Consider the following 25,134-nt stretch of genomic DNA (forward strand, 5'->3'; position numbering starts at 1 on the left):
GCGCGGCCGCGGGGCCACTCCGGGACGTGTTTATTTGTAACTTAGTGCCTTTTATCGTCTTAAGGAGGTATTTGCTAGAGCCTCTTTGAAGTTGGGTTCAGAAGTGTAGAATTGGCAAAGTTATTGCCAGCTTCCTGGTAAGTTTTGGGTGGCACAAAGTCACATTATTTTCTGACAGTGTAAAGGCCACGTTGTGAGGGTGGTTTCTCGGTAACTTCCTCTTTGCAACCGATGTCATTTTTTTGAACAGAAGCAGAGTTTTATTCAAGTGAAATTATTAATCTTAAATGGCAGCTCGAGGGAAACCATGCATGTGTTAACATGTTCAGTATTTTTGGAAGTTCCTAATTTGCTGAAAGAGGCATCACTTTGCAGTGGCAACCGAGATTAAATTTAGGTTGTGAAAATGGTGTGTTTCATGTAAAATTTGGGTTGTAACGGCTCTTAAAAGAATGCTCCTTTTACTAGGTTACCTAATAACAGTCTCTAAAATAATTTGGTGATTACAAATGACAAGTGTTGGAACCTAGTTAAAAATTAAATTTTTTTGCAATGTCTGGAGTTTACTTAATACTTAAAATCTTGGACTGTGCAGACACCAAGGTGAGGAGTTTTAGTACCTATGTCATTTACAGTCGACTTAGGGAAGTTTACTATTGGTTTTCTTGTTTTCCAAACAGAAACCCTATGCTGTTCTAAACGAGCTTGTTAATAAAATGTGGTGGGTGAAATGATGGGTTATTTTTAGTCTGAATTGCCTATCTCCTCCCCCCCCCCATGTAATTAAGTAATCATTTGCCTCCTCCTTTTTTCCTAAAGACTCCTTTATCAGATTGGATAGTATAAGGCCCTGGTGGTGTTTTCATCTGCTTACTAAAGCAAATTATAAAAAAATATCCTGGTTACACATCGAAGATAAAGCAAGTGACTTTTCGGCTTTCCCAGTGTGGTTCATTTTCATTTTTGTTAAATAAGACTTGTGTTACATTGGTGTGTTTTAGTAATCCTTATTTCCTGGGACTGTATGTTCTCACCATTTTCATAAGTTTATAGTCTAGGGAAATAGGGCAGCTTTGTCTCCATGAAAACTGTATCTGTTGGTAATATGTCGTGGGAGTTCATGGCAATCTTCGGAGATCATCATTGAGGGTTCTAGACATAGTTATCATTTACCTGTGGAGGAAGTGTGGCGGAAAGAAAATATGCCTGAGAGTGGTTAGGCATGTGATGTGTGTTTATACTTTTTGCTCTGAAATTGTGTTTTCCTGCCCGTTTGGGATATGATTTTTTTTTTTTTACAGTTTTCTATATGTATTGTGTGATGTATGTAACCACAACTATTAAATCTACAAATAACTACAATTTTTTTTTTTTTTTTTTTTTGCTGTTGAGTAGTTAGATTCAGACATAGGGCAAAATACTGCACTCTATGGAGTATTAAAACAATACATGGAAAAAGTTTTTCTTACTGTTACGAAAGTTAATTGATGGACTTGTTAGTGGCTTAAAAATTGTTGCAAGGATAGCCATCAGTTTATAAGATGGTTTTCTTCTCATATTCCAACTTTGGTTATTAATACGGGAGACACATGTGGTAAATGGTGTGGCCCCTTGTGGACCTTGTATTTTTGCATTGGTTGTCTCAAAGAAGTGAGAAACATTTTAATAACTTTTTACATGGGTCCAGGAATTTTTTTGTTACTTGTGTTATCAACATCTAATGAAGGTTTATCATGATTACCTTGATATGTGCCTACTGAGAGAATAAGAAGTAACTATTTTCTGGGAGCCTTTCAAGCTGATAAGCAGAAAGGGCAAAAGCTTAGTATAAATATGGAGGTAACTGATAAAAAGAGATGTGACTAGTGGACCTTTGAAACAGCAACCTGTTGAATAAATACATCTGTTCATATATAGCAATGAAGTATAAGTACAACCTTGTCAAATGAGTAGCTGACAAAGGAATTCTACTTGTACAAACTATTCCAGCAGTATTACTACAAAGAATTTTTGACTTAATGCACTTTGATGAAGTTAGTAGAAATAATTTGTTGGGCTTATTCAATTCCTGTGTTTTTTATATAAAAGAGGAATGTGAATGACAGTAAGTCAGGGGAGAGAGATGCCAGAAATACTGGGACTATCTGGGACTGTATTTTTCTCGTGCATGTGAATTTGACTCCTTTCATAAATAACATTTACAATATAAGTCACTAAAATGGAAAAAAAGAAATTAGTAACATTGAGACATTTATACATCCCCATAGTATAGAAGGGTTAGGACCAAAGGCTGTTTAGTAAGAGTGTGGTCCAGTTTGGAGATCACCATGGTGGTATCTCCTGTTCTAACACCAGCAGAAACTTGAGTTAAAAAAAAAAAAAAAAAAAAAAAAAAGCTGTGTGAGAGAACTGATGCTGGAGAGGTTTACTGTACACCACCTATGGGATTAGACTCCAGAAGAGTACAATTAATTACCCTGTTACCAAGAGCCAGAGCAAAGGGACTGCACTTGGGTTATGCTCTAGGAAAGGTGTGAGGTGCTTTCTATGTCATTTATACTTCAGGCTAATCCTATGAAGTAGGGAGTACTGGACTCTGCAGATGATGGAACAGAGAGGTGCAAAGTTAGTTCACTTGTCCAAGGCCACAGAGCAATCAAGTGATGCGTTAGGGTTCAAATCTAGGTCTGTCTGAATCCTAGTCTGTGCTCTTTCTAGATGACTGTAGCTGTGCCAGATTTTTCCAGCTGTCTTGTCCGTGTCCTTGCAAAAAATTAGCGTTTTGAATCAAATTTATAATTCTGTAGTTGGGCATCTCCACTAACTGGGTCAAGTAATTGCATGGATAAGTGGAATTCCTAGGACTCAACCATTATTGTGCTTAACTCTCTGGAACCATTTAATAAGGTGCAGTCTTGTAAACTGCTGTATTTCCTATCTTAAGACTGACAGCGATGAAGTAGCCTCTCCCAAGTACTGCCAGCAGAAATAAGAAAATATGATTTTATGCCTACAATTAAGAAGGAAAAGCAAACAAGAGTATGCCTAACTATCCTTCAGAGTACGTATTCCTGAAAACTTGAGTAAGAACATCTCATGAAGGCTTTTCGTGTAGCGTAGTGGTCCATCAGGGGTCCTTGAGGCAAACTGCCTGGGTTCAAACTCAGGCTCTGTCCCTTACTAGCTATCCAACATTGCGAGAGTAACTCCCTCTTTATCTCAGTTTCCCCTTATGTGTAATGGGGACAGGCAACTTCATAAAGTTGAGAAGATTGAGAGAATTGTATGTGTAAGGTGCTGAGAATAGTGCTTGACATACAAGCATCATGGAAAAGTAGGCTGTTTAGGATAATGATGATGGCTTTGGATTTGAAGTTTGCTGCTTTGTATTACATTTTATGTGCTTGTTATTTATTTTAGTGTGGACATGTCTAGAAAACATTTGGCAGTTTTATTTCCTGAGTAAAATGTTTGAAATAAACTTAACTTAATGTATTTGCTCCTGAAGTTGTAATTGAAGGCTTACCTTGAAGAATTAGATCGGATTTTAACACCAAGTAGGAACAATATCCAGTTACATTGTGTAGGTACAGTGCTGGGTCTTTTGGGTGACTTTTATTGCTGTTCTTTTGTCACTTGGGCTTGGACTTCTTAAATCTTGCACCATCTGGAACATTTTCCAACTCTTTAAATAAAGGAATTTTGTTTTGCAGGGCTAGATCCATCAGTATACCTAGGATCTCCTTTTTAGATTGGAGTGATGACTTTAAGTAGGTTATTGTTTTCTCCAGGCTTGACCTTTCATCTGTGTTCTTGTTCTGTATTTTCAGCTGCTGTCAAGTCAGTTCTATTTGGAAGTTCTGTTGCTCTGAAGTGTCTGTAAGCCTTGTCTTATTTTCACTTCCTGGTTTTGTTGTTGTTGGTTTTTTTTTTTTTGCCATTTTTAATTCAACAGTAATGTTAACTACTAATATAATTTGTGTGTCAGGACTACACAGCTGCTTTGACAAGGACTTTGACAATCTGAGTGGCTGATACCCAGGTTTTAAGAGCGAGGAAACCTAGGCTCAGGTAGAAAGGAATGCACAGAGAGGGATTTAGGCCCAAAGTGTCTGATTTTTAGGCCAGTGTTCCTAACTAGCAGTTTACGGTCTTCGCTGTGAATGAATGAGAGACTGAATGAATGGTTTTAGGTCTCAGTTATTACATTAATTTTCTAGTGGGTTGCTCTAAGCAGCCATTCTATCTTCTGTAACTTCTTGGCAGTGTAATTTATTTAAAGTATTGGTTTCATCACGTCAGTTCCTTTGCTGGAGAAACCATAATGGCTTCCTTTTGCCAACTGGATAGAGTTCATAAGCTTCAGTGGGGCTTTTAAGGCTCTATTCTACCTATTCAGCTCTATTTTCTTCTCTTCCCCAACTGTGATTCTGGCCTGCCTATCAGAGACTGCAGTTTTGCCATACTCATTACTCCTCTGCTTTCGCTCATGCTGTTCCTTCCTTTTGCCCTTTTTATAGTCTAGTTTCAGTCCTGCTTCTTCGTTGAAGCTTTTTCTGGCCATCTTGACTCAGGATAGTTCACTGAGATTCCATTTTGTTTAAGGAATATCACAAACTCCATAATTATTAATTGTTTCATGGGTTTATGTCCCATCCATAGCCCCAACTACATATTCCATTTCTTGAAGGAAAGGACTTTTTTTCTTATGGTATTAGCAGAATTTGTGATTTTTGTACCGTACCGTCTGTGTGTTACAATGGATTGTTTCTCCGAGGGCCCATGTTAAAATAAGCAGTGGTGGGTCCTGTACCACTGTTGCTGATGTGGCAGAAGTTCTAGGCCTTCAAGATTTAGGTGTACTGTGGTAGCACTTAGTGCTTAATTGGAGTTTTGACATTGCCAGTGTTGACAGAGAAGAAACTTTATCAAAAAAAACTTTATCAAAATGTAGAATGAAATGAAAATCGATAGTTTTGTCTTTTTAATCCTGGAACTATAGCCATGACATTGGTGAAGAACCTGGTCTGGTTGGGAATCCTGTCACACTAAGTTGGCTTTATTTGGTTATATGTGTTATAATGAAACTTAAGATCTTGGACTTTATTTTTTTTAATCTCTTTGGCTTTTTTGCTCATTATTTTCTCTGTAGTGTGCCTAAGTAAGATGGTGTTTTTAGCTTTGTTTGACAGCATTCTGACCACATTAGAGTCTCATTTAAGTCAGTACTGTGAAGGTATTAACATTCAAGATAGAGTTTATCTATTATATAGCGTAAGTGGGTTTAATCTACCAGAAGAAAGTCATCATAACCATCCCTCTTCAGTAGGCTTTTATGGTAAGGCTGTGCCATATCACTTCTACACAACGTGGGTAATTTATTCTAAAGCGACTAATTTGGTATTACATCCTTTGGAAATTTTTAATATTTGGGGTTCTAAAGTATGAGCTTTTCAGCATGGTTTTATTTGCATCAAACAAAATGGTTGGTTGTTGGTTCCTGCTTTCTGAGAGCTTAGATTCTTAACTTAGAATTAATTCAATCAAACTGTAAAGGTCATGTTGAAAGATCAACAATTAAATTTCAGTTAACATAGAAAGAATATCCAGTTTAAGAAAAAGATTTATGTGAAGTGAATAATTTGAAGAGTAAATGAGGAAGAGTAGGTATTGAATGTTTAAACTGGGGAGTTTGCCACCTGTTTTCCTCTTAAGCGTTTGTAAATTTCTTTCAGGAGGTAGAACAGAAGAGCATGGAAAGCACGGGTCAGAGATAGTCATTCCAGTATCTTAATAGAATAATAATTCTTTATATGAAATTGTACTCTGGACTCAAACTTTTTTTTCCAGTGAGATGTTTAAAATTTTTAATTACCTTAAAACAAAAGCAGTGAAGAATTTTTACTTTTTAGGAACTAGAAATCCATGTACTTCTTGATATTTTCTTTATTTTGTCTGAGATCAAAGGTGGTATCAGTGCTTTTCTTTTCTTTCTTTCTTTTTTTTTCCATTGTGTCCTTTTCAGCACACTGTGTGATAGGACAGTGTAATGAGATAATCAGTTAAGTGGATGTTTGCTTTTGTGTTGTTACTGTGCATCTACTTGAATGGTGGGTAGCATTTTAACATGGATTCAGTATTAAGCAAATGAATTTTTATCATCTTTTGCAAAGCCATAGTTACATGGCTTTAGTAATTTAGTTTCTAGAAATGCATACTAAGAAGGGTCATGTGAAGTATTATGTAAAGTTAGCTCATTCATTCAAGCAATACGTAAATAGTCAATTCCTGTATTAAAATTCTGAGATTCTGTCATTTAATTTTATGTAATTTTTTCAGGGGAGATCTACATGGAAAATTTGCTTAGAGTATTTAAAAGCTAAAAATCTATAGCCTTACATAGAGTAAATAGTCAGAGAGCATTTGGCTTTAGCATAAGCAAACACCTCTGGAGAAATTATAGTAATAGTATATTTCGCTAGTTACCTTCAGCTGCTAATAGAATACAGTTTATGGGTTAGTGAGAGGTGTTTTATGCTTGTCCCTTAATTTGAACAGGCTAATTGGGTAGAATGTATACTAATTTTGTTCCATTTCTATTTTTTGGCTATCAGATGTCATTAACTCAGTATAAGGCAATTGGGTCATCTACTTTGGGTTTCTGAAATAAGGTAATGGAAACAGATAATGAATGAATTTCCTTAATGTCTTTTTTTTTTTTTCCTGTATAATTGTTCTTTTATGGGATAGAATTTATCATACATGAGTGAATTTTTAGATGCTATTTGTAGTTATAGTAGTGTTCTTTGGTACCTTTTTATATAAAAATGTGATATACTGTGTACTTAAATTTTCTCCCACTAAAGTGATGAGCTTTCTTTAAATTACCTTTCTCTGTCTTCATTAGTAAGAAATGTACATTTGTGAGATCATAGACTGGGGTCAGGAGTGCAGTCTGCTACTGTGTCAGGGAAATAGTCTTCCTATTCTGTGTAAAAAACTAACATGCTCTCATGGGGGGTGGGGTTACTACTTTGACCTTGGACTTCTTTATGTCCTGTTAGCAGAGGTCACCAGTTTTAACATCTGTTGAGAGATGTTTTGTATGAATTTTTCCTTGAAGATTTGTTTGGAATTGATGTTTATGACTTTCTTGTTAGGCTTTATAGGATTTTCTCAAAGATACATTTAAAAACAAAAACAAAGCAAAGGCAAAAGATGTTGTAGTCTGCTGCCATTTTAGCTTACAAAATGGGAGAATAATAGAAAGGAGGACACAAACATGATTGGAGAATGTATGAGTTTTATATGCTCAGGATGACTCCAGAAAGATACACAGGAGACTGCTAACAGTGATTTTAGGGAGTGGGGTTGGGATGGGGCGGTCATGTGGTCAGATATGGGAGAAACTTATTTTGACGTATAATCTTTTGAACTGTTTCAATCTTGCAATGCTAGTAATACCATTTTAAAAAAAGTATTGATTGTGAAAAATCAAGGCATCCAGTTAGGAATTCTTAATCTTTCTATTTCTTTCAATTTGGACAGTCAAAAGAAGAGAGAAAACATAATTCTTCCCATGCTTTTCAGACAGTTTTTAAAGAGCTGGAATTGTGTATATTTCTGCAAACACTTATTTTTATTTCTCAGATTTGTTGGCAAAATTAGAGCCACTGAGTGATTAAAAGCTGTTAGTTCGGTTTCATGATTGGGTCATCAGACCAGTTGAAGTATTTAGTAATAGTGATGTGATTTTCAAGTCCCATCCAAGGCTGATAATTAGGAATTAATTCAGCGCAAATATCAGAAGGAGATATTGGTTGTACAGAAGTATATAGGTGTTATCCGATTTCAGAGGTGTTTTTCCAAGGGTTTGGAAATCTGGTGAGAATTGTGTTTCTTATAATTGAGTAGTTGATTTTTAATAATTGCAGTAGTCTTTGGTATAATGGGATTTGTGGGACTGTAGATTCTGATACTGCATGGATCCTGCCATGACTTGTGAATTTAGATGTATGTATTGTTGACACAAAGGGGACATATAAATCTGATTCTGATTCCGTTTTAGCTTGCAGTTGGTGGTGCTTGTAATTGTTCATTAGCTGTTTACTGTAAAAGGTTTTGCCTTCTAGTTGTGCTTATCGTTTTCAACTTAAGCTGGAAAATCTCAAGAGAAAGGTGGCACCTGTTTCTGTACATTTAATTCTGCTTCCGTGTGACCTGCTTCCCTGAGAGTATTGCCTCTCTCTTGAGTGATAAGAGGGCTAGGTAGGGTGTGTGTCTGACCTTAGGTAATTAACTCTTACTGTGGTATGTTACTGTGGTGAGAAGCTCACACTCTGGAGCCTGGCATACCTAGCCTGTCACCCCTACCTATTAGTTGTATGGCTTTGGAAAATTATGTAATCATTCCATTTGGTTTCCATTGTGAAAAATGGAAATAAAGAGTAATTAATGCTTTCCTTATAGAGCAGTTGTGAGGATTAAAATGTGAATACATGTAAAGCAGTTATCCTAGGGCTCAGCACATAGGAAGCACCCAGTAAACACTCCCTACTACTTGGTGGCTCTGTTAGCTGCAGCAGCAACAGCTGTAGAGAGAGGCAGAAAGGTGACACTCCTTCTGTAAACTTGTCATGGCTTCCTGTGGCAGCTGCAGAACACTGGATGGCTAGAATTCCCAGCTCGGAGGGCTGCGACTGCATTTGGTGACTGAGCTTTTGTTGCTCTAATTTTCTAAAATGAGAATGTGGGGGCACCTGCCTGGCTCAGTTGGAGGAGCATGTGACTCTTGATCTCCAGGTTGTGAGTTCGGGCTCCATGTTGGGTGTAGAGATTACTTAAATAAAAGTAAGACTTAAAATGAGAACGTGTACTGTTTTTGTTTCTAATATATATGTTTTATAGAATATTTTATATTGAGTGTGGTCATATCTTGATATTTCAAGAAAAAAATGTTACTACCTTAAAAAAGTTTTCTCTTTGATCACACACTGCTCTCTGGCTCTCCAGAGGATGCTACTTGTATGGATCAGTTATTTCAAATACACTTATGACTTGTTATGCAAACTTTGAGTTGGACTTTCATATATATGACATAACAGAATATATGTGCAAAAATATTGAAGTAAGTTGCTTTAATAGCTGGTACACATTTTCTATAATTTTTCATTTAAAAACACGCTTTTATAAACTTCTAATTTGATTTTATCATTTTACAAGTGATAATGATTTTATTTGCTGAGTTTAGAAAATACTGGTTGTAAGTAGTGTCAAATTACAGTTCTCTAAGCTTAATGGATTTAGAATCAGTAATCAAAATTAGAAACAAATTTTCATTTTGAATGATAGAAGATAGCACATTTATTGGTGGTAATTTCTTTAGGTAGTATTCTGAGGCTCTATTAGGATTCTGAAGTTCCAATCCTCCAGTTTTATAAAGTGTGCATTCAAAGTAAGATACAGAGGATAAGGAAATTTGATTGCTAATAAAAGGGAATATAAGAATTTTTTTGAGGGTTAATCTGCAAACAGCTCTGGATTAAGAACTCTGAATGCTTCTTATAAAGAACGGTTATTGGGGTGCCTGGGTGGCCACTAGCATCTCAGGGTCCTGGAATCAAGCCCTGTGTCGAGCTCCTTGCTTGGAGAGGAGTCTGCTTCTCCCTCTCCCCCTGCCCCTCTCCCTGCTTCTGCGAGCATGCACGTGCTCTCTCTCTCTCAATAAATAAAATCTTAAAAAAAAATAGAGAACCATAAGTATTAACAAAAAAATAACCATCATACTCAGTTCCTTATGTTTCATTAAAGAAATTTGGATAGATTGTTTTATACAGTTTAAAAACTGACATACCACAGCATGTTGGCTGAATGAAGTTACACCATCTGATTGAAGATTAAGCTTCTTTCTATGACAGTCTTTAATTGACATGCTGGGGGTGCCTGGGTGGCACAGTCGTTGAGCGTCTGCCTTTGGCTCAGGGCGTGATCCCAGTGGTCTGGGATCGAGCCCCACATCGGGCTCCTCTGCTGAGAGCCTGCTTCTTCCTCTCCCACTCCCCCTGCTTGTGTTCCTTCTCTTGCTGGCTGTCTCTCTCTTTCTGTTAAATAAATAAAATCTTTAAAAAAAATGTGGATAATTTTATTAAAAAATTAAATAAATAAATTGACATGCTGGCCTGTGACCGCTAATCATCTGTTTCTAGCACAGACCTCTCCTTGATTCAATTGTTGGCTCCTATCTCACTAGGCAGGGCCATTTTTGAGGACAGTTGTGTTTCACCCATCTTTATCATTAGCATCTGGTACAGTGCTTGGCACAGTCTTTCAGTGATGCTTTAATAAGTAATTAGTATTTGTAAATAAAAGTTTTAAAATTCATGAACAAATTTTTTTTTGAAACTGTGTGTCTCACACACTGGGTGGGGGAGGGGCAAAGGGAGAGGGAGAACCTTAAGCAGTCTTCATGTGCGGAGCCCCACACAGGCTCGATCCCACAACCTCGAGATCACGACCTGAGCTCATATCAAGAGTCGTATACTTAACCCAAGAAGCCACCCAGGTGCCCCTCATCAACAGATTTAAAAAGTTACCAAGATTATTATTTTCACTTTTCTTTGAATGTTGTTAAAACAGGCAAGGTATTATGAAATGAGAAGAACAGAGAATTTATCTTAGAAGGTTTTGTGTTACCCTTCGTCTGCTTGTCTGCCAGAAAGTACTTTTTGTTTAAGTAGATGACTTAATCTTCTGTATCCTTAGACACTCACTTCTTGAATGTAGGTATGTTTTCTAATTTGGTGCTCCTCTACTTGGTTTGTTCCCGTTTTTGGGCCATAACTTTCATGAATAGCTGGTTGCCTTATTTCATCTAATCTCGTTTGCCATTCCTGCATTTTCTTCTAGATGACTCATGTATGTTCTGCTGGTAGATAACATTGGTTGGTTCATTTGGTCTGACAAATCAACGTAGAGGTGACTTCTTGCAAGTGAGAGCTGGTAGTGACAGGAAAAGTGACTTGTTTTTTAGATTGTGTGTAACGGCATACTAATGAGCTTTGATAAATATGGTAAATGTGCATGGTATAACTTACAGAAATGCATGTATTTTATAGAATACACAGTGGAAACATTTATATATACTGTTTTGCCAGGCACTGTAAAAGATGCTCAGTAAATGTCCATTTTCTTCCCTATTCCCTACTTGATGGGTTTTTCATCACACTCGTTCTAAAATCTGAAAGTCCTTCTCGAGGCTGTGAGGGACCCCCAGCACTAATCTGCCCTGTGGCCGCCTCACAGTCCTTATCCTGTTTCACATCACCCTTCTTCCCCTTGTTTGCTGTGCCCGGACTTACCAGCTCCACTCCCACTGAACAAGCTTGTTCCTGTCTCCGTACCTGTACCTTAATTGCTTTGCTCTCTGCCTCAGGCTTTGCCCTGAGATTGTCTTATGGCTAATTCTTTTATGTCATTCAGATTTCAGTTCCAGTGCTACCACCTGAGAGGTCACACTGAAATAGCTGCTCACTCCTTAGCCATTTTCAGCTTCAAGACCATCATATTTTTCTCATAGCACTTATGTCTGAAAAAGCCTTGATCATTGTTTTTGTTTGTTTGTTTGTTTTACTCATCTCTGGAACTTACATTCCATGAGAACAGGGACAGGTTCTGTCTTGTCACTCCAGGACATAAAACAGGACCTCATAGGTGTTCTGTAAATATTTGAGCAAATTGTTCTCTCAGAAATGCTTTTGTAACCAGCTGATAGCTTTAACCTGGTTCATCCCTACAGTAGAATACTGGAAATAACTTATTAAAAGTCAGCATTTAGGGGAGGGTTGGAAGAGGCTTTATTACATTGGTATTTACCATTTGGAAGCCCAGGGACATATGTGAGTGCTGTATGCTTTTCTTGGAGGAACTACTTACAGATGGTATTTGAATCAGTCTGGAAAAAGCAAGTAAATGGATAATTGATGAACCAATTTGAAAATGTGCTTCTTTTATAATAAATGTTAGATATTGAGTTAACACATTTTTTAAGTTAAAATACATATTTCATTCAAGTTATATGATGACAGCTAGATACTTCTCTTTGTATTTTATATGGTTAGGAAGATTTTATAATTTACCTGTGGTAGTCCATTGTGATTAATCTTGGCTTAACTTTACCAAGTTGGTATATGAGTCAGAACTCTTAGTTGTACAATAGAAAATCAAGTTAGCTTAAGCCAAAAAGGGGGATTCATTGACACATGGAATCCCAAAATGGATTGAATAACTCAACAATGGGAAGAGCGCGTTGAGGCTGTAAGGCTTTAGGCACAGCAGGAACCAGAGCCTGCTGACAGAAGCTGTGTGTGTGTGTGTGTTGTGTGTGTTGTATGTGTGTTGATAGGTTAGTTTCATTCTCTCACAAAAGATTTTGACTTTCTTCACATGGTGGAAAATACAACTTTTCAGTGGCAGAGTTTTTATCCTTTGTCCATCCGGTGTGTCGTCCCCCGTCCCGTCCCCGTGTCTCTCCCCCCCCCCCACTCCGCAAAGGAGGGACTGCCTCTTTATCTCCTTTGGAAAATTCTTGAAGTACTGATCGGTTTGGTTTAGGAAGGTACCCACCATTGCCAGAGGCCATATAGAAACGATGGGTGTTTCTAAGTACCTGGTGGGGGTGGGGATAGAGCAATGGGAATCACAGTTGAGTAAACAGGGGAGCTGCTGGGCAGACAACAGCGTCTTTTCCGCATCTACCACAACAAAATGTGTGTCCATTTATACTTGGGAAGATTATGCCATTAATCTGCGATAGAGTGTCACTTAAATTTCTCTTTTAACTTTGTTGTCAGCCTTTTCAAATACATATCATTTTTTAAAATGAAAAATTGAGGTTCCTTATGTGATAATAATTGTAATCTTACGTACTCTGTGGCCAATACGGGTGTTCAAATGAATTTATCTTCTCTAAATGAGTTACATAGTAAAAAATTTAATGCTATTTATTTTGGCTTTGTTTTTAACATTATTCCACTACTTTAACAGCTAATGGAAGCTTGAATTTGAGGGCAGCTGTTAGAAAATTATCAACAGGTTAATTATACATATTTAGGGGATATTTTAAACCTTAAGGAAGAAAACTACCGTGAGGAAGATAACTACCTAGCCTATAGCAAAGTTAATGAGTTTTTTTAATGACTTGTATATTCTGAACAGTTATTTTGAGTACTGTTTCATCAGTCCACTAAAATAAAATGGCTAGCCATGTAGAAAAGCCAAGAGATAGTAATTTTTGTGGACTTCCGTTGCTTCATCTGTAAAATATTGAAGTAGGTCTCTGAGGTCTATTCTGGATCTAATGCTCTTTGACCCTGTAATTGCACATATAATTTAAAAATTAAGTCAGTGTTCAGCCAAGTTAAATGGGAAATATACGGTACTGATTTCTTGAGGTTAATTATTATCTGAACTGGTTTTTCTTTTTTTTTTTTTAAGATTTTATTTATTTATTTGACAGAGATAGAGATAGCCAGCGAGAGAGGGAACACAAGCAGGGGGGAGTGGGAGAGGAAGAAGCAGGCTCATAGCAGAAGAGCCTGATGTGGGGCTCGATCCCACAATGCCGGGATCACGCCCTGAGCCGAAGGCAGATGCTTAACCGCTGTGCCACCCAGGTGCCCCTGAACTGGTTTTTCTTAAAGAAATATTTCTCTGACATCTTCTCAATTTTGAACAGATTATTCTCAGAGAAAATTTTTTTAGGTATCTGAAGAAGAAACTTCTGTTGTTTTATCCATTAATTTCTGAATTCTGATCCATTTGTTACCTCCCATTTTACCGTAGAGAAAACTAAAATGATACCAAACATATTTATGACAAACTTTTTCTTTAATGCCCTTATTTTTAATTATATGATTGCTGAATGTGATAGCCAGTAATTTTTTTTTAGTTTTTTCTGTGTCCTGCACATTTGATCTTTCTCTGTGTGCTGCACATTTTAGAAATTGCGTTAAAAGTATTTCTCTCAAGTACAGTGAGAAATGCTGTTCACATGAGTAATTTTTTAACTAAAATACACGTGAGGTGTTGCCCACATTAACTACTAATTTAAAATCTGTGTATGTTAAAAGAATTTACAGTGAAAAACAGATATGTGAGTGGTATAACAGGAGAGTGTAAAGATGCCAAGCAGGTTGGTCTTTTCTAGAAAAGTTTGGTTTATGTGTAGCATATGATTGGTGAATTGTAGAGTGATGAGAACCAACAGGAAAGGTAATCCGGGGTGGTATCATGAAGTGACTTCTTTGTTGTGTTAAGGGGTTTGGACATTCTTCTGTGACAGGAAACTCGTGAAGGATTTTAAGCAGAACAGCAGGATTATGTTTCAGCCCTGGATGATGTAGTGCAGTGAAGGATGAGTTGATGGCTTAGCTCTGGATGGGAGAAAGTCGAGCTGGTAGTGTGGTGGGTAAGAATGACACCACATAGTTCTTAGAGTATTGCAAACAGGTCCACATTTCTGAATTCTGAAAGAAAGCATTTGAAAATTCAAGAGAGAGTGATACTAAAAAGAGCTAAGCATCCAGATTTTCTTCTTTCTGGCTTGCTTCTCTGTGGAGAAGAGGGGTATAAAGAATGGGGGTCTGTAGGGAATGAGGAATTAATTTGATAATCCAAATAGCTAATGGACAGAAACTGGAGGGCAATACCAGGCCAGGGGGTGGGGAGGAAGGGCTGCGTGGGAATGGGGAATTCCCTTGTCATCATGATACCTTAACCAAGGGATAATTAAATTAGGTGCTTATTTGAGAATAGTCCTAAAAATAGATTGGTATAGAGTAACTAGTTCATGAAGTTTCTAGTGAGTGTAATTTTTATGGAGCTCTAGGTTAATCACTGTATATTTTCAAAACTTTTCTAAAGGTTTGACATTAATATAAGTCATTAGAATTTCAGTTTGATGACTTTAGGAAGTTGATCTGAATTAAGTACTGTTTAATTCATTAAAATTACATAAATATTCCTTTTTGTAAAACTTACTATTTTGAAATAATTTTAGACTTACAGAAGAGTTGCAAAGATAGTGCAAAATTCCTGTGTACCCTTCATTCAGCTTCCCCAGTGTTAAAAATCGTACATAACTGTGGTATGCTTAGCAAATGTAAGAAATTAACATTGATATTAAACTAAACTACAGACTTGATTTGGATATCCCCAGTTTTTCCCATTAGTTTTTTTTTTTTTTTTTCTTGTTCAGGATCCATTTCGGGATCTACAGGTCAACAGGAAATAGTAAGAACTCAATCAAGACAGCACGGGTTGCTTTTAGGAGCATATAAGAGGGAGTTCTTAATCCACTGTTGGGCCAGGTATAATATGGAGCAGGTCTTGGAAAATGACTACATCTTAGCTGGATGTGGGATTGAGTGAAGAGGTAGAGGAAAGGTAGGAGAAAGGGAAGCCATTTCATGAAGAGGAATGGCAGTGCAAGGACTACTAGGGTTAATTTATGAATTGGATCTAGAGATAAGCACCTGGCTATGAGGGGTGGTGGTGGAAGGGATGGGAGGAAGTGGTGGCAGGATCCATATCATGAGAGTCTTGAAGGAAACTAAGCATTGGAAAGTTGAGGGACTTTTGAAGGAGTTGGAGTTGGAAGCACCTTGGAGGGTCTGTTGACTTCTGAGAGGCTATTGGTATGATAGAGGTGAAAAGTGGAGTCTTAACTAAGAACTGTGACAGGAGTTCTCAGATGTAGTGTGGATCACCAGGAGAGCTTATTAAAACACGTATTTTAATTGCTCTGCTCTATCCCCAGAATTTCTGATTCATTAGATATGGGTTGGAGCCTGAGAATTTACGTTCCTAGTAGATTCCCCCCAGGTGATACTGCTGATGCTGAGATTGCTGGTTTGGGGACCACGCTTGGAATTCACTGAGCTGTGATATAGAGAATGAAGAAAAGTGAATAGGTGGAGGGATTTGAGGAGGTGGCCCCTGGATAGTTACACTTCCTGATCTTTTTGTTCACTGCTCATATGCAATCTTGATCTTGGTCTCTTATGTCCTTTAGAGCTGCTGGGTTTTTTTTGATTAGTGAGGAAAGGGCGGGGATTAGTTTTTGAAAACATTTATGTGTATATATGTGCAATTTGTTCTGTATATTATCAACTGAAAAATTGTATGCTCCCTCCATTATTAGAAATCTGTGTCATTTCTCTGTTGAGGTCTGATTATAATAGCAACTGGTTTTACAGTGGCACTGCCTAGTGGACGTGAAGTGCATAGTTTCCAAAATGTTTTAATGTGATAGAATTATTTTGGGTAGTTTTTTATTAAGCACATATGGCATGTCTCTTTAGCTTTGACTCTTGAATGATGTTTCATGAACAAATGTGACTGAAAGGTGAATTTGATTTTTTAAAAAATAATTATTAATCTGAACATATCAAAATAGTGTTGTTTTTTAAAGAGTGAATAGTTGTAAGATTTGGAGATTTAGCTTTGTTTTTGGTTGCAAGGTGATTATAATTATTTTTTCTTTAGATTGATTATACAGTATATAACTAGAATTAACATCTGTAAAGAAATCCGTATCCATGAGATTCAGTTCTTTTTTTTTTTTTAAGGTTTTATTTATTTATTTGACAGAGATAGAGACAGCCAGTGAGAGAGGGAACACAAGCAGGGGGAGTGGGAGAGGAAGAAGCAGGCTCATAGCCCCACAACGCCAGGATCACGCCCTGAGCCAAAGGCAGACGCTTAACCACTGTGACACCCAGGCGCCCCCATGAGATTCAGTTCTTAATGAAATTTGAACATAAGTGATAAATCCCCATTTTTTTCTCTGTTGACTAATGATCAGTATTATCCAAGAAAATAATAGTAGGGGCACCTGGGTGGCTCAGCTGGTTAAGTGCCAGACTGTTGATTTCAACTCAGGTCATGATCTCAGGGTCCTGAGATGGAGCCAGTGTTGGGCTCTGTGCTGAGCGTGGAGCCTGCTTGAGATTCTCTCCCTCTCCCTCTGACCCCAGGCCCCACTTGTGTGTATGCTCTCTCATAAAGAATTAAAAATAAAAGCAAATATAAACACCATTACTGCATTAACAACTGAAATGAAGTTTTCATTTTGTTAGAAGGACATAATGTGTGTGTATATAAACATGCTTTCAAGTTTTAGGGTTCAAGAATACTAAAATAGTAAAGGAAAGCAAATTTTGTGGAAGGTTAGAGGACAGAATGATAAAAAGCTAATTGCTTAGTTTGTGATGATTGGTTATGGGGATAGTTATATGTTTTTAGAGGTATATGTCTTTTTCAGGCTTGGACAAAGTAGTGCTGAATATTTGCTCTTCAGTTGTCTTAAATTCAGACTTTTGAGGGGTGCCTGGGTGTCTCAGTTGGTTAAGCATTTGCCTTCGGCTCAGGTCATGATCCCAGGTTACTGGGATCGAGCCCTGCATAGGGCTCCCTGCTTGCCCTTTGCCCCTCCCCGCCCCACTTATGTTCTCTCTTGCTCACTCTGCTCTCTGGAATAAATAAATAAAATATCTTTAAAAATTCAGATTTGATACTTTTTAAGAATTGAAATATAACAAAATAACTTTAGTCCGGATTAAGGTACTTTTTTGGGGAGAATCTATGATCATTATACATTTTGCATATTTATACAACTGTCTGTATATAGCAAGCGATGTATAAGAAGTGAAGCTGATAACTGCTTCAAAAGTGATTTGACTTTTTAGTAATGTGAATGTATTACCTAGGCAAAAGTATTCTTTCTCCTTTTGTTCCTCTAGACCCCATATCATTCAGTTACTTTATTGGAGTCAACCAGTATTATCAGTTTCCTCTGTATCTTTCCGAGGAATACTATATACTATGTAAGAAAGCCAGTAAGTATATACTTTACAACCTCTCCTTGATATTGCTATAAACACAAATGTAGTCATTGCTGTAAATTCCTTTTTTCCACTAATATTTGGATTTCAAATCAACACATAAAGAGCCTTACCTCTTTTTTAATGGTGGTAAGGTATTCTGTGGATGTACCATAATTTAACTGGTTACCCCAGTTGATGGATATTTAGGTTGGTTTAGTCTATTGCTATTACAAACAGTGTTGCAGTTAATAATCTTGATACGTGTATCATTGTGTATGCATGTAAGGATATCTGATGATAAATTACTAGAATTGGAACTGCTGGATCAAAGGATGTGCACATTTGTAAGTAGATAACTACTGCCAGACGGACTTCACAGAGGCTTCCTACTCCCAACTTGAGCCTCTTTGCCCATACTCTTGCCAAATAGTGTAGTGTTGCCAGATGTTTTGCTCTTCCCTAATCGGATAGCAAAGATGGTATTTTACTATTTTTTTTTTTTTTAAGTAAACTGCATGCCCAGTTGGGGCTAGAATTTATAACCCCAAGATTAAGAGTCACGTGCTCCACTGACTGAGGCAGCCAGGCACCCCTTGTTTTTTATTTTGACTGAGATTGAGTGTCTTCTATTATACTTGAGTCATTTCTTTTAGTAGACTATTGTTTTTTGGACTCTTCCAGCATTTTTTATTGTGGCGTAGTTACATAAGGTAAAGTACATACATTTTAAATGTATAATTTTGTAAACTTTATTTGAGGTATTATTTACTTCCAATAAAAGTAACAGATTTTAAGTGTACAGTTCTGGTGAGTTTTGGCAGCTTTACATGACCATATAATTTATCCCAGTCAAGATTTAGAACATTCCGTCACCCAGAAAGAAGTGCCTTCAGACCTCCCCTTTCATTCAGTGTTCACCTCTTTGCCCTTCAGGTAATCATTTTCTTCATTTCTCTTACCGTAAGTTAGTTATGTCCGTGAGTTTTTATTGTAGTATGCATGCGTATGAGGACCAACAAGATCAGGATAGGGCAGACTCCTTTGTACACTCTCCCAGGCTCTCCCCACCGAAAGAGACCACTCTACTGGCCTGAACCCACTGTGGAGCATAGATGAGTCAAGCTGTGAGTCATCATCTTTGTTGTGTCGAGCAAGGCTTGTTTTCTTTTCCATTGCTATGAATATGGATATAGCACTATTACTTATCTTTTTGTGGAAGGACACACATTTGAGTTTTTCCACCTTTGGGCTATTTTGAATAAAGTTGCAGTTAATATTCCTGTGTGTGTATGTGTTTTGGAAGATTTAAGTACTTGTATCTTTTTAGCATATTAGAAGTGGAATTGATGGTTATAGGGTATATGTATGTGTTTGTTGAACTGTCATAGATACTGGCACACAGTTCCTCAGTTTGTTCCAGTTTGCACTTGCACTAGCAGTGTTTGAGGGTTGCACTTGCTCCCTGTTTGCTGGCACTTAATGTTTGTCAGTCCTGTCTCTTTTAGCCATTCTGGTGGTGGGATTATATTTTATACTTAACAGCTTTAGTTTTTTCTATTATATCCTACTTTTCCAGATAAATGAGAGGGGAAATATATATGAAATAAATTGGTTAAAGTATTCTCCCTAATTTTTCATATTTAGAATAAGACTCCTGAGTCACTTTTTGACTTGTTAGTGTGTTTTTGTATTGTCTTCTGTGCCTGAAGAATGTTGGGGGTGGAGAGGGGGGAACGACGTTTCTTTTTTCTTTTTTTTTTCATGTTTTTATTTAAATTCCATTTAGTTAATATACAGTGTAATGTTAGTTTCAGGTGTACAGTGTAGTGATTTGGTAATTCCATACATCAGCCAGTGCTCATTACAAGTGCACTTCTCAATCCCCATCACCGATTTTACCCATCTCCTCATCCTCCTCTTGGTAACCGTCAGTTTGTTCTCTATAGTTAAGTATGTTTCTTGTTTTGCCTCTTTCTCTTTTTTTTTCCTTTGCCCATTTGTTTTGTTTATTAAATTCCGTATGTGAGTAGATATCCTATGGTATTTGTTTTTCTTTGATTTATTTTGCTTAGCATAATTACTTTCTGGCTTCATTTATGTCGTTGCAAATGTCAAGATTTCGTTCTTTTTAATGGCTGAATAATATTCCATTGTGTGTAGGTAGTATATATACCACATCTTTTTTATGCACTCATCAACCAGTGGACAGTTGGTCTGTTTCCATAATTTGGCTATTGTAGATAATGCTGCTGTAAACATAAGGGTGCATGTATTCCTTTTAAATTACTACTTCTGTATTCTTTGGGTAAATACCCAGTAGTGCAATTGCTGGATTGTAGGGTAGTTCTATTTTTACTTTTCTAGGATCCTCCAGACTGTTTTCCTCAGTGGCTGCACCAGTCTGCATTTGACGGGTGGGGTGGGGGAGCATTTTTGAAAAGAATGTAGAGAAGAGCTAAAAACCATTGGTGCTGTGCTCTTAAGCTGACTTTGTAATTAGGTGGACCTAGCTTATTTTTTTCCCCTAGCTTTGGGTTTAAAAGAGTGACCCAACTATGTATTCAGGGTTTTTCTCCACAAAGTTGCTGGACTTGGTAGGTAAGGTTTAAGAGAGCCTAACTATTGTTTCAGGATTTTTCTCCCCAGTGGCTGACTGCCATTCTACAAATGTTGATGCTCGTTGCCCTCTTACAAGCAAGGACAGATAAGACATGATGCTAGCGGGCCAACACTAATTGTAACACAAATCCTGATTTTATACTTTCAATTAATGAATACAGTATGAAATCAAAGAAATGCATTTTTTCCCTAGATCTGTTTGAATTATTGCCGTAATTTAAATAAATCCAAATATTTGTCCTGTTAAATAACTGTCGTTTTTGCGTGTGTGTGTGTGTGTGTATAAAATTTAGTTCAGAGAGGGGAAAATAAACTGCTATATGTGTGGCTGAACTGTTTACTGCCCCTTGGATATTCATAGCCTTGGCCACTGTGTCTTGGGGGAATCGGTCTGGTGGTCATTGTACAATAATTATCTTTTATGTAGGGTTATACATTCTTACTAATGAATTCAGAGGCTTTGACTTACATTTTATTAATTGAAAATGGAATTAACCTAACAGGTTCATTAGGTACATAAAAATGTGAAGGTGATGCAGGAAATAATCTGTTTGCCTCCTGCTTTTCGAAATTTCTGGGGCACGTGGGTGGCTCAGCCATTAAGCGTCTGCCTTCAGCTGAGGTCATGATCCCAGGGTCCTGGGATCGAGCCCCGCATCAGTCTTCCTGCTTGGCAGGAAGCCTGCTTCTCCCTCTCCCACTCCCCTTGCTTGTGTTCCCTCTCTTGCTGTCTCTCTCTGTCAAATAAATAAATAAAATCTTAAAAAAAAAAAAGAAATTTCTAGTGAGAGTTTTGGGGAAAAGAAAAGGTCACATAGACTAGCTAAAATAACCACATGAAAAGAGAGGCAAGAACTGGCAGGATTATGGTGATAATAGGAAGGCAGAACAGAAAACTGGCAAACCATAACTTAGTGTATAACAAATGGAAAAGTAGTGTGTTGAATAAGCATTTATCAAAAAAAAAATCCCTAGGCATGTTTGTGTATATTTATGTATATAAGATTGTTATTTAACTGGCTTTGATTGTTTAGTACTTAATTATGCATTTATAATTTTATTAAGGATTCTAGGGTGTTGTAGACTTCAGACTTGTTTGATTTAGGACTCTCGAGTTTTCAATAAAACCCAATAATTGAGAGGTTGATGAAAAAGGAGAATTTACTGGAAAGTATCTCATGAAACTTGGTGCAGAGATATATCCTGGAATTGGGAACACTGTGGGAACGAGGGCCACAATGGAGTCTGTGCTGGACGTTATTTCATTCTCCTTTCTCTCTGTAGACTAGATACTTCTTACATGGCCCACAGATCCACAAAACAAGGCTTCCAGCATCTCTTTAATTTATGTGTTATTTGTCTAATCTCCTAGAGAAAAGCACTCTTTTTTTCTCTCCCCTCCTTATATTTCTTTCCTTTCCCCTCCTCCCCTCCCCTCCTCTCCCCTCCCCTTTCCGTTTAAGTAATGTACTCCCGTATCAGGTGCAAAAGGCTCTCTAGCCAGCTTTTAACCACTACTAAATACTATTAAGTTAAATGAAATCTAAACTATGAGGTTAGGTATATGAACCCAGGGGGTAGTATCAATGGCCGTGACCTACTGATAAAGCTTTTTGAAAATTTAAACAGATAAACATGCTAAATTTTACTAAAACAAAATATTGAGTCCTTATGAAGATGTATAACTAGTGTCTTTGAAACACAGCAGCGTAGCAAGTTGAGTTTGAGGCCAGAACAGCTTGTTGTAAAAGTATGAATGGCCATCATCAGTCTTTGCCAATCCCTCTGCACCGTGGTGGGTGCAGGAGGGTTATCTGCTTAGAGAGGGCTTTCTTGGTGTCATAAGAGCTGGTACTTTTTCCTTAGTATTTACCGCTGATTTTAATTATACATTTACATGGATGACTTTTTTTTTCTCCTTTCCCACTAGAATGTTAAAGACTAATGTACCTTTGTGCTTGGAAGGGGTGTTATAAATGCTTATTTTAAGAAAGAAGAGAGAATGGATATAAGAATTCACGCTGTTAAAATGTGATGAGAATTTTATGTCTTTGTGTTTTCAAGTAGTTATTTTGATCAGACTTGTCATTTATATGTGTGTAAATTATATATATTGACTTTATATAGTTTTTCTTCTTAATAAATCATGCACTTCTCATAACAGCATTGAACGTGCTCTATTTTAAAATAGAGGGTCCTTATTTTCATAAATTGGTGCTCTAAAGTGTACCGTGAGTGGTAAATTACTTAGCATTTTAGAGGGAATCTTTTTAGCATTAGAGAATTGATATAATTTCAAGAAGCTTGTTCATTCAGTTTTGGAACCGAGCTGTTTACTTTCCTCAGTAGCAGGAATCAGGCCTAGCATTTTAAACCCGGGATGGAGACTAATTTTTTTTTTTCCCCTTTGAGAAAATCCAACTGAGCGTCACATAAGTGAGAAACATCCTTGTCACTATAGGAATTAAAAAAGAATTTTTCCTGGTCTTCTTACATTTAGGACAGGGGAGCTAAAGTTCTAACAGGATATCTCTACATTGAGGCTTTTTGAATGTTAATAATTTTAGAGACCAGATTGTATTTTTATAGCTTTCATAGTTTTGGAGGTAGGGAGATAAGTCCTTTTAGTGGTCTCGGTAGTTTAAGTGTGACCTCTGGGTGGATGTTTCTGATGGATGTTTCTGTTCATGATTTGTACTGAGTTGTGTATAGAAGAATGATATTAATTTAGTATTATTGCAGAAAGGCTAATCTGGGGGCTTGATACAACCTTAAGGTTGTTAGTGGTTGTCCAGTTTTCTTGGAGGTAGTGGTGCTCGATCAAATGATTTCTTGATGCTACAGATGATTTCCTAATCACTTCCACACACAGGTTAGTTGGCTTCTTAGCTCCTCTTAGTTACTGCTTCTGAACTGTCTCCTAGAAGCAACACCATGGCAACACATACGATTCTTAGTCATTAATGTTTAATACGTAATTTAGGAATATATCACTGCCAGAGTTGTGGTCTTGTTGTGAATTCCAATATTTGCATTGGAATTTGCAAAAGGTTTTTCTTTAGAAATAATGTATAGAAAGTGTTTAGTTCTCCAGTTGTAAATATTATTTCTTCCCTAGTCATACAGTGTCTTACTGAACAGTGTCATGGAGGGAACTTAAGGTATATGAGAAAGACGGTTTGGAGAATTGAGGTTATGGGCAAATGTGTTTAAAGCTTTTGGGGGGAAAATGTAACCAAAATAAAACACCTTGTAAAGATATTATTTATGACTTTAAAAATAGACTGGGTTGAGGTGTACTTTGTGTACAATAAAATATACCCATTTGAAATGGTTCATTCACTGAGTTTTGATAAGTACATACATCTCTGCAACCACCACAATTCAAGCCAAGGCACATGTTCATTACAGAAACATTTCCTTGTTCCAAGCTGTCGTTACTTACACTATTTACTCCCATCCCAGGCAGCCACTGATCTGCTTTCTAACACTACTGATTAGTTGTGCTGCTTCTAAATTTTGTATAAATGGAATTCCATTACATTTTATGGTAGGCAGATTAAAGCCTTTCAAAGATGTCCACACTTGAATCCCCAGAACCTGTGATTAAGTTAAGGGCCTTGAGATGGGAGATTATCCAGGTAGGTCTAATCTAATCGTTCCAGTCCTTAAAAGCCATAGTCTGAGAGATGACTGCTGAATGATGGTCAGAGAGATCCAGTTTAGCAAAAAAACAGGCTTTGAAGATGGAGGAAGGGAAGCGTGGGAGCCAAGGCTGCCTCTTAGCTGGAAGGGTCAAAGAAATGATCTCCTTTGTAAGCCTACAAAGAGGAATATGGTCCTGCAGGCACACGTTTTCATCCATTGAGACCTGTGTCAGAATTTGTGATAAAAAGTTTTTGTTGTTTTAAGTTACTAGGTTTGTGTTAATTCGTTGCAGCAGCAATAGAAAGAAATATTTGGGGCGCCCGGGTGGCTCAGTCAGTTAAGCGTATGCCTTCCGCTCAGGTCATGATCTCAGGGTCCTGGAATCAAGTCCCACATTGGCCTTCTTGCTCCTCAGGGGAGCCTGCTTCTCTGTCTGCCGCTCCCCCTGCTTGTGCACTCTCTTCCTCTCTCAAATAAACTCTTAAAAAAAAAAAAAAAAAAGTAGTGTTCTATGCTGTTGTCTTTTGTGCCTCCCCTTTTAAAGATTCATCATGTTGTTGCCTATATTAATACTTGGTTGCTTTTTTATAACTGCAGTCTCATCCTGTGGAAATAACATGCTTTTTTAACTTACCTATTGATGGACATTTGAATTGTTTCCAGTTCTGACCTATTAGAAGTGAAGCTACTTGTGAATATTTGTGTTTGGGTCTTTGTATGGACATGAAGTTTCCCCTTCTTTTTCCTTAGAGTGGGATCGCTAGGTCAAGTGGTAAGTGTATGTTCAATTTTATAAAAAACTGCCAAACTGTTTTCCAAGTACCAGTGTACATTTCCACCAATAGTTTCTCCACCTTGGAATTCCTAGCCTTTTTAATCTTAGCCATTCTAATTGATCTGTGGTATTATCTTCTCATATTTTTTTCATTTTGTTGAGGACATTCATGTATCTTCTGTGAATGGTTTAAATATTATTTATTTGGGT

General features: G+C 37.2%; 1 protein-coding gene across 4 annotated transcripts in view; it reads left to right on the forward strand.

Moving 5' to 3' along the window:
* Positions 1-25,134, forward strand: part of TBL1XR1 (TBL1X receptor 1) — a 167,707-nt gene that overhangs the window by 4,167 nt on the left and 138,406 nt on the right. For 2 of the 4 annotated variants that reach the window (XM_034662686.1, XM_011218429.3), the window contains exon 1: positions 21-137. The exons of the other annotated variants lie outside the window; for them this stretch is intronic. The gene's annotated coding sequence lies outside the window, so the exon portion shown is untranslated. Of the gene's footprint in view, positions 1-20; positions 138-25,134 lie in introns of those variants that run through there. 4 annotated transcript variants of the gene reach the window in all.

Source organism: Ailuropoda melanoleuca, chromosome 1 (genome assembly GCF_002007445.2).
Source record: "Ailuropoda melanoleuca isolate Jingjing chromosome 1, ASM200744v2, whole genome shotgun sequence".
Taxonomy (NCBI): domain Eukaryota; kingdom Metazoa; phylum Chordata; class Mammalia; order Carnivora; family Ursidae; genus Ailuropoda; species Ailuropoda melanoleuca.